The 11,819-nt window shown below is 38.1% G+C and overlaps 1 non-coding gene and 1 pseudogene across 1 annotated transcript; one reads left to right on the top strand and one right to left on the bottom strand.

The window, feature by feature from the left end:
• LOC128588807 (tolloid-like protein 1) overlaps window positions 1-10,968 on the top strand; it is a 506,486-nt pseudogene extending 495,518 nt beyond the window's left edge.
• Window positions 844-951, bottom strand: LOC128589543 (small nucleolar RNA U13). The gene has a single exon (XR_008381093.1). It is a non-coding gene; the product is annotated as a small nucleolar RNA U13 (small nucleolar RNA).
• Window positions 10,969-11,819: the final 851 nt, after the last annotated feature.

Here is an 11,819-nt window from a genome sequence, read left to right on the forward strand (position 1 = left end):
CTGACCTCATTTTCATAGCCAGACATGCGCCACGTGTACATAACAGTACCGCAGCCTCGTTCCTTATATTGACCACCTCCGTATGTTGACCAGTTTGGTACAGTGTCTTGGATGGTCATCTTACAGAGGTTCTGATGTGTTTTCATTCAGTTATTAAGGAAAGAGATTGAGTTGTCCCAGGCTGAGAGGCTGATTCTACCATTTCGTCTTCCTAGAGGCAGCCATGCAAAGTATGGGTAAAGAACTTCACAGGCAGGCAGGATTTGTAATCTCGTGTTCTCAGATTTCCCTTTCAAAAATAGATTCATAACCTAAAATTGTGCTATATTTATCAAGAGAAAATTTCAAGTACATCTTTTCTATGAATAAAATAACAGTTTTATTACAGGCAATGAGCAGTTTTTTAAACTATGTTTCAGAGCAACTATGCTTCGCTTGTGGTCTTGTCTGGCTGAGATTCTTTTTTTCCATGAGGAATAAGCTTTTATCTGTAAATAAAACTGCAGGAAAAACAGCTTTTAGATGAGAAGAATAAGTACACATATACTTCTACAAAATTTCAGTAAGGGAATGATATAGAGAGGGCTTGAGATGCAGAACTGGTTAAAATAAAGGCTCTCGTTTGCAGGGTGGAAAGTCCAGAGAGGGGGTGGGTGGACAGACAGTGTCCAGCACCCACACACACTCCACAGCACCCGCCCTCACTTCACAGAACAACTGCGGTGTGACTGGCCTGCTTCTTGGTCCACATGTTTACTCATAGTTTTAATTCTGGATATTTTTTGGCTCTGCTTACTGAAGAATTATTGATTGCAGTTTCATTTTCTGTCTTTATTTTTTTCATTTCAGATGGCTAATGTGCCATCTGACATCTTGACAAGGTTTGAAGGGAGCATGTCTTGCATGTGAGCGTGAAAGCCCAGCCATCACTCTTGTGAACCACACAAGGGGCTAATTTTCTTTTTCTTTTTTTTTTTTTTTTTTTTGTAGAGACGGAGTCTCACTGTACCGCCCTCAGTAGAGTGCCGTGGCGTCACACGGCTCACAGCAACCTCTAACTCTTGGGCTTACGCGATTCTCTTGCCTCAGCCTCTCGAGCAGCTGGGACTACAGGCGCCCGCCACAACGCCCGGCTATTTTTTTGTTGCAGTTTGGCCGGAGCTGGGTTTGAACCCGCCACCCTCGGCATATGGAGCCGGCGCCCTACTCACTGAGCCACAGGCGCCGCCCAAGACAGTTAACGTCTGTGGATCCTGACTCCTGTGGATACAGTGTTCCAGTGGCTTGTTTTTTCTTTGCCTCGCTACCAGAACGATCCTCTTCATTCTCATGCAGTGTGGCTTTCACAGTGTACCTCACGGGAAATGCTCCTGTGTGTTCATTGTATATAAATCACCCTTTATAGTTGACGTCACTAGGACATGCATAGCCCTGGAAAACTTGCATCTTCCTGTGGAAATTACTTTACTAAAAATGAAATAATATGTTTGCATATTTTTATTGTTGCAGATGGAAAGACACGACAACTGTGCTTATGACTACCTAGAAGTTCGAGATGGAACCAGTGAGAACAGCCCTTTGATAGGGCGTTTCTGTGGCTACGATAAACCTGAAGACGTAAGGTCGACCTCCAACACCTTGTGGATGAAGTTTGTTTCTGACGGGACCGTGAACAAGGCGGGGTTTGCTGCTAACTTTTTTGAAGGTGATGATTGGAAATAATTTATAAATGTGAGATTTTCCTTGTCAGGAATGAATGGAGTATTTTTCTTTGAGTTAAGGGAGAACTAGAGAAAGTTGCACTAAAAATTGAAGTTTGTACAAGGATATTTTGGTTGGTTTTGATGGCAAAGTTATTAGTAAAATACGAGTGTTGGGGACTTTGTGGCTCAGGATAGGCACTGCCTTAAGGCGCTCTGCCATCTGTGTGTTTTGTTTTTTTGTTTGTTGGTTTTATGAAATAGTCAGAATAGCAAAACCAGGAGAGGGTTATACAAACTAGAAAAAAATGTGTAGTTGATCCGTTATTTCTAGATGCCAGGGCCAGCATTGTCCAAAGTTTCCTTTCAGAACAGTATTCAACCATATTAGAAATAATTTGTCATCTCCTCAGCGGAGCATCTAAATAGGATACCTGAAATGTCTTTTGACAAAGAATTATTCCTGATCACTTTAATTTTGAATTTTCTAATTACATTGTAGTTTATTCTCATGCCCCATCTTTGGTGGGTGTTACTAAGGTAATAAGAAGGCAATTTTTGTTCAAAGAATAATATCAGATTTTCATTTAGGAAATTCATAGTCATTTTTGTTTCAGTATAGAAAAAATTTTTCTACAGTAAGAAATTTTGCATTGCATTAATTTTTATAGGAGAAATGATATAGAATAGGATAAAGGGTTTGATAGTGTATGTCAAAATTTAGAGTAGATATAGATACCTAGAAAATTTCTTCCTGTAAAGAACTCCACTATACTGTTTTTCCCTGGGCCTTACAGGAGGAAAAGCTTGGCCTTTTACGACACGTACTGAAAGTGTTCATTAAAATGTGCGCCTACATGTTCAACAGACTCTGTATGTATCGCACAGTAGAAGGAATTTGGCTCTCAAGATTCTTTCATGTGATATTTATATATTTAATTATCAAAAATGCTTAATGTTTTCCTGATGCATAATGTCTCCAAAGGATGTTTACTGCTTTCCTGACTCATTTTAGGTTATTCCTGAAGAGTGCGGTTATGAAGTGTACTGCCACCGGCATTTTTAGAAGTAGTATATATCTTTAATATATATTTGTATTTAGTTTCATGTTACTGCATGTAATGAGATTATATAGTATTTATAAAAACATGAGATTATATTTCATGGACCAAAATGCCTATATGAGAAACATAATGTTTTCAACTTAAAAAGAATCCAGTTATTCAGTAATTTCAGAGTTTTATTTTAATTTGCATCTGCCACATTCCTTTAAAGCACTTTTTCTATCTGGAAAACTGTAATGTGAAATCAGGTGACGCTATGCATTTTTTAGGAAGGTCTTTTTATTTCAATCCTTAAGACACTCTAGGCTTTAGTATTCCCCACCTGTCCTCAGATTCACAGAAACAGGCAGGGTGTCTGAGCCAGGGCGCCCTGTTGCGCTCCGTGTCTGAGAGGAGGAGCTGCCACTGTGCCCGCGGGCTTCTCTCTCTTCCGCCCTCCCTGCCCGGCTGGCAGGTGCGTCCCCAGGGCTCTGCGTTGTCCCCACGCGTTTGTTGAAGCCACGCATTGTCCCCGTTTACCCAGAGCCATGAAGCATCGTATTTTTCAAAACACTGACACCCTTGTATGCGAACCAAGTCGCTGTTCCGTAACTGTGGCCGTTTTTGCAGAGGAGTACGAGTGTGCCCGGCCGACCGCGGCGGCTGCGCGCAGCGGTGCCTGAACACCCTGGGCAGCTTCCAGTGCGCCTGCGAGCCGGGCTACGAGCTGGGCCCCGACCGCAGGGCCTGCGAAGGTACGGCTGCCCCTCCTGTGTGCTCTGGTCTCTGTCTGTCCTCTTTCCCCCGTAGGGTCACCCTGTCCTCTGCTCAGTTCAGCTGATGCGGAACTGGCCTGGGTTCCTGCTGAAGGTCAGTCCTTTCTGTGGGTGGGCAGTGTCGCTGTCACATCCTGCGGGTGCTGTGATTCCACTATGCGGCAAAATGCTGCCCTTGGAGGGAAACTGGATAACGTGTACACAGCGCCTTTCTGCTAAACTTAAGAAAAATGGAAAAAAACCAGTCCTTCCCCTATGGTCACCAGACCACCTTGTTTACACAGATGAGTCCACTAACACATCTCTATCTATTTTGGTTTTATCTCTGTCTAGATCAGTGTTTTTCAACCTTTTTAATCTTTTTAACCTCATGGCACAGTTAAACTTCAGTTCAACTACAGTTAAACTTCTACAGCACCCTTAAATTATGTTGATCAAAAAAAAAAAGAGTTAAAAAAAAAGAAAATACTGTGCTCTGAACTTTTTTTGAAAATAGCTTGATTAATGATCTTTAAAAAAATTTTCACAGTACACCTAAGATCCTCTCACAGCATACTGGTTGGAAATCACTGACTAGGTCTAAATTTCCATCCACCCATCCATTTGTTCATCCATCCATCCTTCCATCTGTCTATCCATCTGTCCATCCATCCATCCATCCTTCCTTCCGTTGATCCATCAATATATCCATCCATCTATCCGTTCATCCATCAATCCATCCATCCATCGTCAATCCATCTATGATACAAGGCCACTATGTTTATATATATATTAATACAAAAACTATGTTTCTATCTATGTAGATCTAGATTTTTATCCATCTATCCATCCATCCATCCTTCCACCCCTCCCTCTTTTCGTCTGTCCACCTGTTCACCCATCCCTGGTTTGTATCTTCTTCGTAACATGGTCTGTGTTAAGTGTCTCTTACTGACGTAACCAGTCCTGAGTGGGATTCACCTTTGTATGTCCATCCAGCACAGTCAGGAATGGAATATACGTTCATGGATAAATGATTAGTTAAACAGGGACATTTTGTCACGGTTCCCTGCATTTTCTCTTTCTCAAACGAGGTTCCTGGCACACTGTTTATTACCTTTACCTGTGGTCTCTTCTTTCAGAATTTAAGCCTGGCTGGGTTGAATTTCCCCAACTCTGCCCTTTTATAGGCACCATATCTCAAGTTGCAGACAGAATCAGTTGGGTGATCTTCCTTCCTCCTTTATTTCTACTGAATTCATCTTCACAGAACTTGTAGCGATTTAACATTATTTATATTTATGTATGAGGTTGACAACTACGTTTGTGAACTCATCCTAGAAAAAGGGCTACATTCCTGTTGCTGAACATCACTTCAGTCACTGTCAAGCACTCCCCGGAGAAGCTCTTCACTGACACCAGTGCCTGCACCATACTTCACAGCACTGTCTGTAAGATGAGTTTGTGAACTCAATTGCCGTACCATATACAAGAACAACTCTGACGGTCATTCTGGAAAAAGAGTTCCACAATTGCTTTGAAGATTGGACTGGCGTCAGTGCTTAGCTTTTCCAGGGGAGCACATCAGAGTGGCCACAGTGAGCGTCAGCAGCCGGCTGTACAGCACTTTGTCCAGGGCAAGTTCACGCACTTAATTGTCAGCCCTCATATTCATTGGTTTACTTGTGGTGTCTCTCACTACAGTGTGAATCCTCTGGAGATGAGCACCTTGCTCTTTATTGTATCCTAATAAAGGATATAATAAATGCCAAAGGTGCCAAAATCATTTGCACGTATGTCACACGCCTAATCACCTATTACAAACTCACAGACTCCTTGTTTCTCCTCAAAGTCTGAACTCAGGTTTGCCTTTCAGACATCTTCATCTCACCTGTTAGACGACCAATCTTCTGCCTATACCAGGATACAAAAAGACACAGTTATACAGAAAATGTGGCGTATTTTTAATAGAGGACATTGTATGCCAGACAGTAAAAAAGTAACATGACTATTATTTCTCTGTGGCAACTAGAAATATTTTAATTTATAGTAATTTACCAAAAAGTGCTGAAAGTAAAGGTAGGATTAATATTTTATGCAGTTATGAACATCACATATATACACTCACTTACATATATTCTACACATGTACCCAAAGGCAAATAATGGGACCAGTTATCTTAGGAACTTTTAGCCACCTAGGAATTATGAGCCGTGTACAGTTGTGTATAATCTTTTCATGCAGGTTGCTTTTGGAGACCATGATTTTACTAATTTCACTGTCAGTAAGGAAGAAAGGAAATTTAAGAAGATCACCAAAAGGGAGAGAAAATTAGGTGTTGAATAGAGTTTTGGAATAACAAATATATTCTGTTTACCTTAATTTATTGTGCTTGCTAGTAATATGGTGTTGTCTTGGGGGGAAGAAAAGAGTTTGGGGAAATAAATTAATTTTGTTCTACTGTATCAGACTACACTGTGCTCTACATGTGTCCTTTTCTTAATTCTCGTAACACTACTATGAATTCTCCCCAAATGAATTTTTTCCTCCTAATTCTTTAGTTGCCGAGGAACTGCAAGATATAATTATACCCATTTGAAAGATAAGAAAACTGAGACCTACTTTTATTTCTGTTACTCAACTTTAAAATGGTTTAAAGTATAGCATAGCCATAATATATTTGCCTCCAAAGCTACAAAAGCATATAAGTGGGGCTGACGTGCTTGGTGATAAGAAGGAAGTGACTTTATTAAAAAGACTTATACCCTTCTCTTTTCTTGGCTTTTAGCTGCGTGTGGTGGACTTCTTACCAAGCTCAACGGCATCATCACTACCCCCGGCTGGCCCAAGGAGTACCGCCAAATAAAAACTGTGTGTGGCAAGTGGTCGCTCCAACCCAGTATAGATTTTCTGTGAAATTTGAGTTTTTTGAATTGGAAGGAAATGAGGTAAATGAACAATAAATCGAATTTTTATCATGTTTTGGAAATCTCTTAACGAATTGGCAAACGGGAAGATAGAATGCGATGTAATTGTGCAGGTGGGGTAGGCACCCTTTGCCCTTCTGATCCTTTCTGCCCTGCTGTGGTTCTTGTTGGTTGTTGGATGATATTTTAGACTTTTGGGGAGGTTGAAAATTACACGGGGGGAGTTGTTACTCGGTGTATTTAATACGTACCATTTTCTTGATTTATTAAAGAACTGTGGAGTATTTGGGGTCAACTTCATTACACATAGACTTTTCTAGAAAAAAATAAACCAAAATCCACTGGCTGAGTCATATCAAAAATATCCATTTGGGAGAACTTTGTATATTTTACTTGTAGAGATGGGTATATTTTCATTGGATAAGTAGTTTTCTATTATGCTTATGTTTTATAAATAATGATTAATTTTTTAACCTCAGCAAAAGATGCATTTAGCCGAAGCTGTTTTTCAGAATAGAGCTTACTACACGTTTACTTTATAGCACTAAAGGTACAGTTTCTATCAGATAACCACATTTAAACAAATGGAATCATTTATTTGAACATCCCTGTGTGCTAAGTACACACACACCAAATTCAAATGCAATGCCACGCCTGCAATGGGGACTTTTAGAAGAATGTCTTTTGCATGATTGGTCAACTCTGGTTTAATTCCAGAGTTGCAGACATTTGTTTTATTTAGTCTTTTTTTGTTGTTGTTGCAGTTTTTGGCTGGGGTCGGGTTTGAACCTGCAACCTCCGGTATGTGGAGCCGGTATCCTACTCCTTTCAGCCACAGGCGTCACCCTGTTTTATTTAGCCTTTTGGGCTTTCTTTCCTTTTTCTGACTTATTTTGCATCCTTTCACTACCAACTTTTTCCTGTGTGTACTTTTAGCATAAACACGATTCAACCCTTCTACAAATGATAAAATTAACTCAAAACTTATGTTGTCTTTCATGTATATCTATTGAACCCTTACAGAGAGGTGTGAGAACAGAAGTGGAAGTGCATCCGTGCCCCTTGGGCACTAATTTTTGGTAATATTTGTGGGTTTTATACCAAAATTTTACGTATCTTTGCTTCTTTTTTGTCCACTTTTCTTTTACTTACATTTCCCATCCCCTTAATTCTGCCTTTAGGAGACAAGGCACTTCTGTTATTTTTTTTTGATCTCTTGTTATTCTGAAGTAGCTCGCGTTTGTGTTATCTTAAGGGAAATTAAAGTCCGAAATGTGATGAACTTACATATATCAGAGAATTGTAAAATCTTAGAGCTCAAGGAGCCTTTTGAATTATTTTGTTATTATTAACATTGGTTAAGAGTTTTATGATGGGAAAGACAGCAATTTATTCTTTTAGCATAATTTATCCACGTGAAGTATCATTTTCCTTTAATGACTACTTCAAGTTTAAGGAAATATTTACATGAAAATAATTTTTATAACATTTTCAGAAAAAAACTGTTGCATGAGCTACATATTTTGAAAATGATAATTTCCCTACCAGTCCTGTGGTTTGACATGAACTCAGGGCTATCTGACCTCCACCCCCATAGTTTTCCCTAAAGCTGGGAGTGTGTCCTCATGATTCATTAGTTGGTAGATATTTCTAAGGCGGCCTGAGATTTGTATTCAGGAAGGAGGAGGGTGAATGGTTCCATATATGGGGTGTTGTGTTCTGAAAGCACTACCCTCACTGCAGTTGTCATCATTCGTAGAAGTGCTCTTTACAAACTTGGTTAACACAGCCCAGAATTCTCTGATTTATAATGGTGCTACTTTTCGAAAAGCTGTTGTAGAATTCTGTGAATTTTCATAGTTCTGTATCTTGGCTGTTTGAAAGTCCCAAGCCAAAAAAAAAAAAAAAAAGAATGACTTATAGAATCACCAGGTCAGTTGAAAACTTTACTGCTTTATTATATTGATATCCCAAAGTAAAGTCAAAACAAAAAATCTTTTAGCTTTGGAAACATTGTTTTATACTGCACAGAATCCTCCGTAAGCATAAATGGCAGTGGTAACCAAGCAGATAGAAAGACGTTTCATTTTTCCTAGAAGCATTTTGCTTATTTATCACCTAATATCACAAGAACCAGTAATTTGAGTTGACATATTTGAAAGTACAGATCATGCCCTAGGGTTCAATCATATGCGTTGTTAAATCCTGCTAATTACACATTTATGTATAGGGTCATTCATGCAAGATGTGTTCTTTCCAACCTGCCCTCCTGGAACTTTGTGAAAGTGTAGTATAGAAACATCTGTTTCTGGTCATAAAATTGCTTAAGAATACCTGGCATTCATTTAGCTTCCTCCATTTTATTGTTGATAGCATATCACACATAAATCAGAATCAGAATACCTCATTCTAGTATAAATTCCTGCCTCCATCCCCCTAGACAGAGTTCTATGTGTTTGCAGTTCTTCAGCAAGCCCGCAATGTTCACGGTACCTAGAAACTCAGAGAAATCAAGGAATGGCAGTCCTTTTAATAAGTTTGAAAGGCAAAGGACCTTTTTTGTTATATACTAAGTACATGTCTTTCGCTTTGAATGTTAGTAATGGTGCTGTTCTGATTAGAATGTAGCTTTTCAGACCAAGCCAAATGCTACATTATTAATCACCACAATGCCATCTATAATTTTGGACAAGTTACATAAAATTTTCTGAACCTCAGTTTTTTTAATCTCTGCAGTGGATGAGATTATTTCTATCGCTAGTGATTTTTTCATAGACTAAACGTACCAATTTCATGTTATTGTTGTCAGTATTAGTAGAACTGGGCCCAGTTGGCTCATGCCTGTAATCTAAGCACTCTGAGAGGTGGAGATGGGTGGATTGCTTGATTTCAGAAGTTCAAGACCAGCCTGAGCAAGAGCTTGACCCCATCTTGACTATAAGTAGAAAAACTAGCTGGGTGCTATGGTGAGTGTGTGTGTCGTCCCAGCTACTCAGGAGGCTGAGGCAGGAGGGTCACTGGAGACCAAGAGTTTGAGGTTGCTGTGAGCTATGTGATGCCATGGCTACCCAAGATGACAGTGAGACTCTGCCTCAAGAAAAAAAAAAAAAAAAAAAAAAGCACATGACAAGTGTTTTCATAGTTCCTGATTGTCAGTGTTAAGTAAGGCAGCACACCACAAGTATTTCCATAATTCCTATTGAAAAATAAAAATGCTTTTTTAAAGGGCAGCAGCTGTTGCTTTCCTTGTAACCATCAGCATTATTCTCTCCACAGCATTCATTACAGTTTTCCTCAACTTTTCATATTTTTTTGAAAAGTATGCTTTTAATACATAGAAATGAAGCATACATTTGCATATAAATGTCTCAGACCTATCCAGAGGAAAATTCCCCTCTGATTTATCTTTCTTCAAGCCTTTTGCCTCCTACTTGAACTTTTTTCTTGATTTTTTTTTTTTTAAGATATTAATTCCAGTTACTTCCAGGGGAGTAAAGAGGGATAAATATACATTTTTCAAAAATATCAGTCATCCAGGATTCTCAAATCTGGCAAGTCTGACAGCCGGGCTTTTCCTAGGTGTGCAAGTATGATTACGTGGAGATCTGGAGTGGTCTTTCCTCCGAGTCCAAACTACATGGCAAGTTCTGTGGCGCCGAAGTGCCAGAAGTGATCACATCGCAGTTCAACAACATGAGAATTGAGTTCAAATCCAACAATACTGTGTCCAAGAAGGGCTTCAAAGCACATTTTTTTCTCACGTATTCACATGTTGTGTGTGTGTGTGTACCCTGTTTCCCCGAAAATAAGACAGTGTCTTATTTTAAGGTGTTCTCCCAAAGATGGGCTAGGTCTTATTTTCAGGGGACGTCTTATCTTTCCTGTAAGTAGGTCTTATTTTCAGAGGATGTCTTATTTTTGGGGAAACAGGGTATTACAGATTTTCAGTGTGGATGGGCTTAAATTATACATTATCTATTTTTATATATAGATACCTAAAAATGTAAATTGGAAGTACAAAGAATACATGGCAGTTTACATAGGGGTTAATAATATTTACTTACAAATTAGAATGCTACATATTAATAATAGAGACTCTTGATGAAACGTTGCCTCCAAACAATTAGATTTTACACAAAATCTAATCAAACATTATAAAGGTGGATACAAATAACACAAAAATAAGTATAATAATATTTTCTTACAGCTACTTTACTCATTACAAGTGGATGGGAATAAAAATACCAGGCTTCACACACATGGCAGATTTCTAAAAATAACTTTTCTTTGTTTTTAGAAAGTGTGGTGCTATTTGAGCAACATGTTTTTAATTCTTATGATTTAGCAGTATGTCTTTTTATTTTATAGTTGTATTGTTAAGCCAGTATTAGTCATCCTTTGCCTCATCTCTATATAAATGATTGCAGTATGAAACTTAAAAATATGGAAATTTTAATTTTACAGAATTTAATATCTCATGAGGTATATTTACTGGTCTGTATTTCTGTGTTTGGAATTTAACAGTTTAACCAACTTAAACTAGGTTGCTCTCTTAAAAAGTAGAAATTTGACCAAAAAAACTCCCCAGATTTTATGAAAATATATGAAAACATCAATGAAATTTCCATATTTTCTCAATCTCAGAACTTTGCTGTATTAGAACATTATTTTGAAACTTCAAAACTAGATAAAATTGTAATAAACCTAAGAGTGGCAATATATTTTGTCTTTTTAACTGGCAAGCAATTTAAAGCCACTAAATACCAATTGTATTTTAATATTAGGAAATTTGGATTGAGTTAATTCAAAGTCCATTTATTCTGGTCCCCATGTGTTTAAAATTAATGAGATTTACAATATCCTGGTTTGTCTGGGGTTTTCAGTGTAATTGAAGTTAATGGTTCGCAAACTCCATTGAGTTCCAAGTCATACAAAAAGTGCTTCCAAGATACAATGGATTTCAGCTCCCCTGCTCTTGTTCTTTTTCTTTCTCCCAGAGTTAATTACCTTTTAAAAATTTTTCTCAGGCATGCATTTAAGATTTATGTTATTCAAAGTACAATTTCAGTTTCCTATTTTAATGAAAGGGAAACTTTTTTAGGCTTCAAAGTTTAAATGATTCAATAGTTAGAGACAAAATTACTTATCTTAAAGTCATCTAAATATTTGTTTGAAAAATTAAAATTATGAAATAATTCTGTCATAATATTCCAAGTATTTGGGGCCCTTTTCATGTTACCTTAGATATATGTTTCATTTTAAACGATTTTGGGCACATGCCCCAAATATTCACAAGGAAATATAATTAAATTTAGCTGCTCTGAAAATTTTAAGTCCACTTTCTGGTATTATTGGTCAGGCAAAAGTTTTCAAATCTTCATAAAATAACACTGT

Source organism: Nycticebus coucang, chromosome 6, assembly GCF_027406575.1.
Source record: "Nycticebus coucang isolate mNycCou1 chromosome 6, mNycCou1.pri, whole genome shotgun sequence".
Classification (NCBI taxonomy): Eukaryota; Metazoa; Chordata; class Mammalia; order Primates; family Lorisidae; genus Nycticebus; species Nycticebus coucang.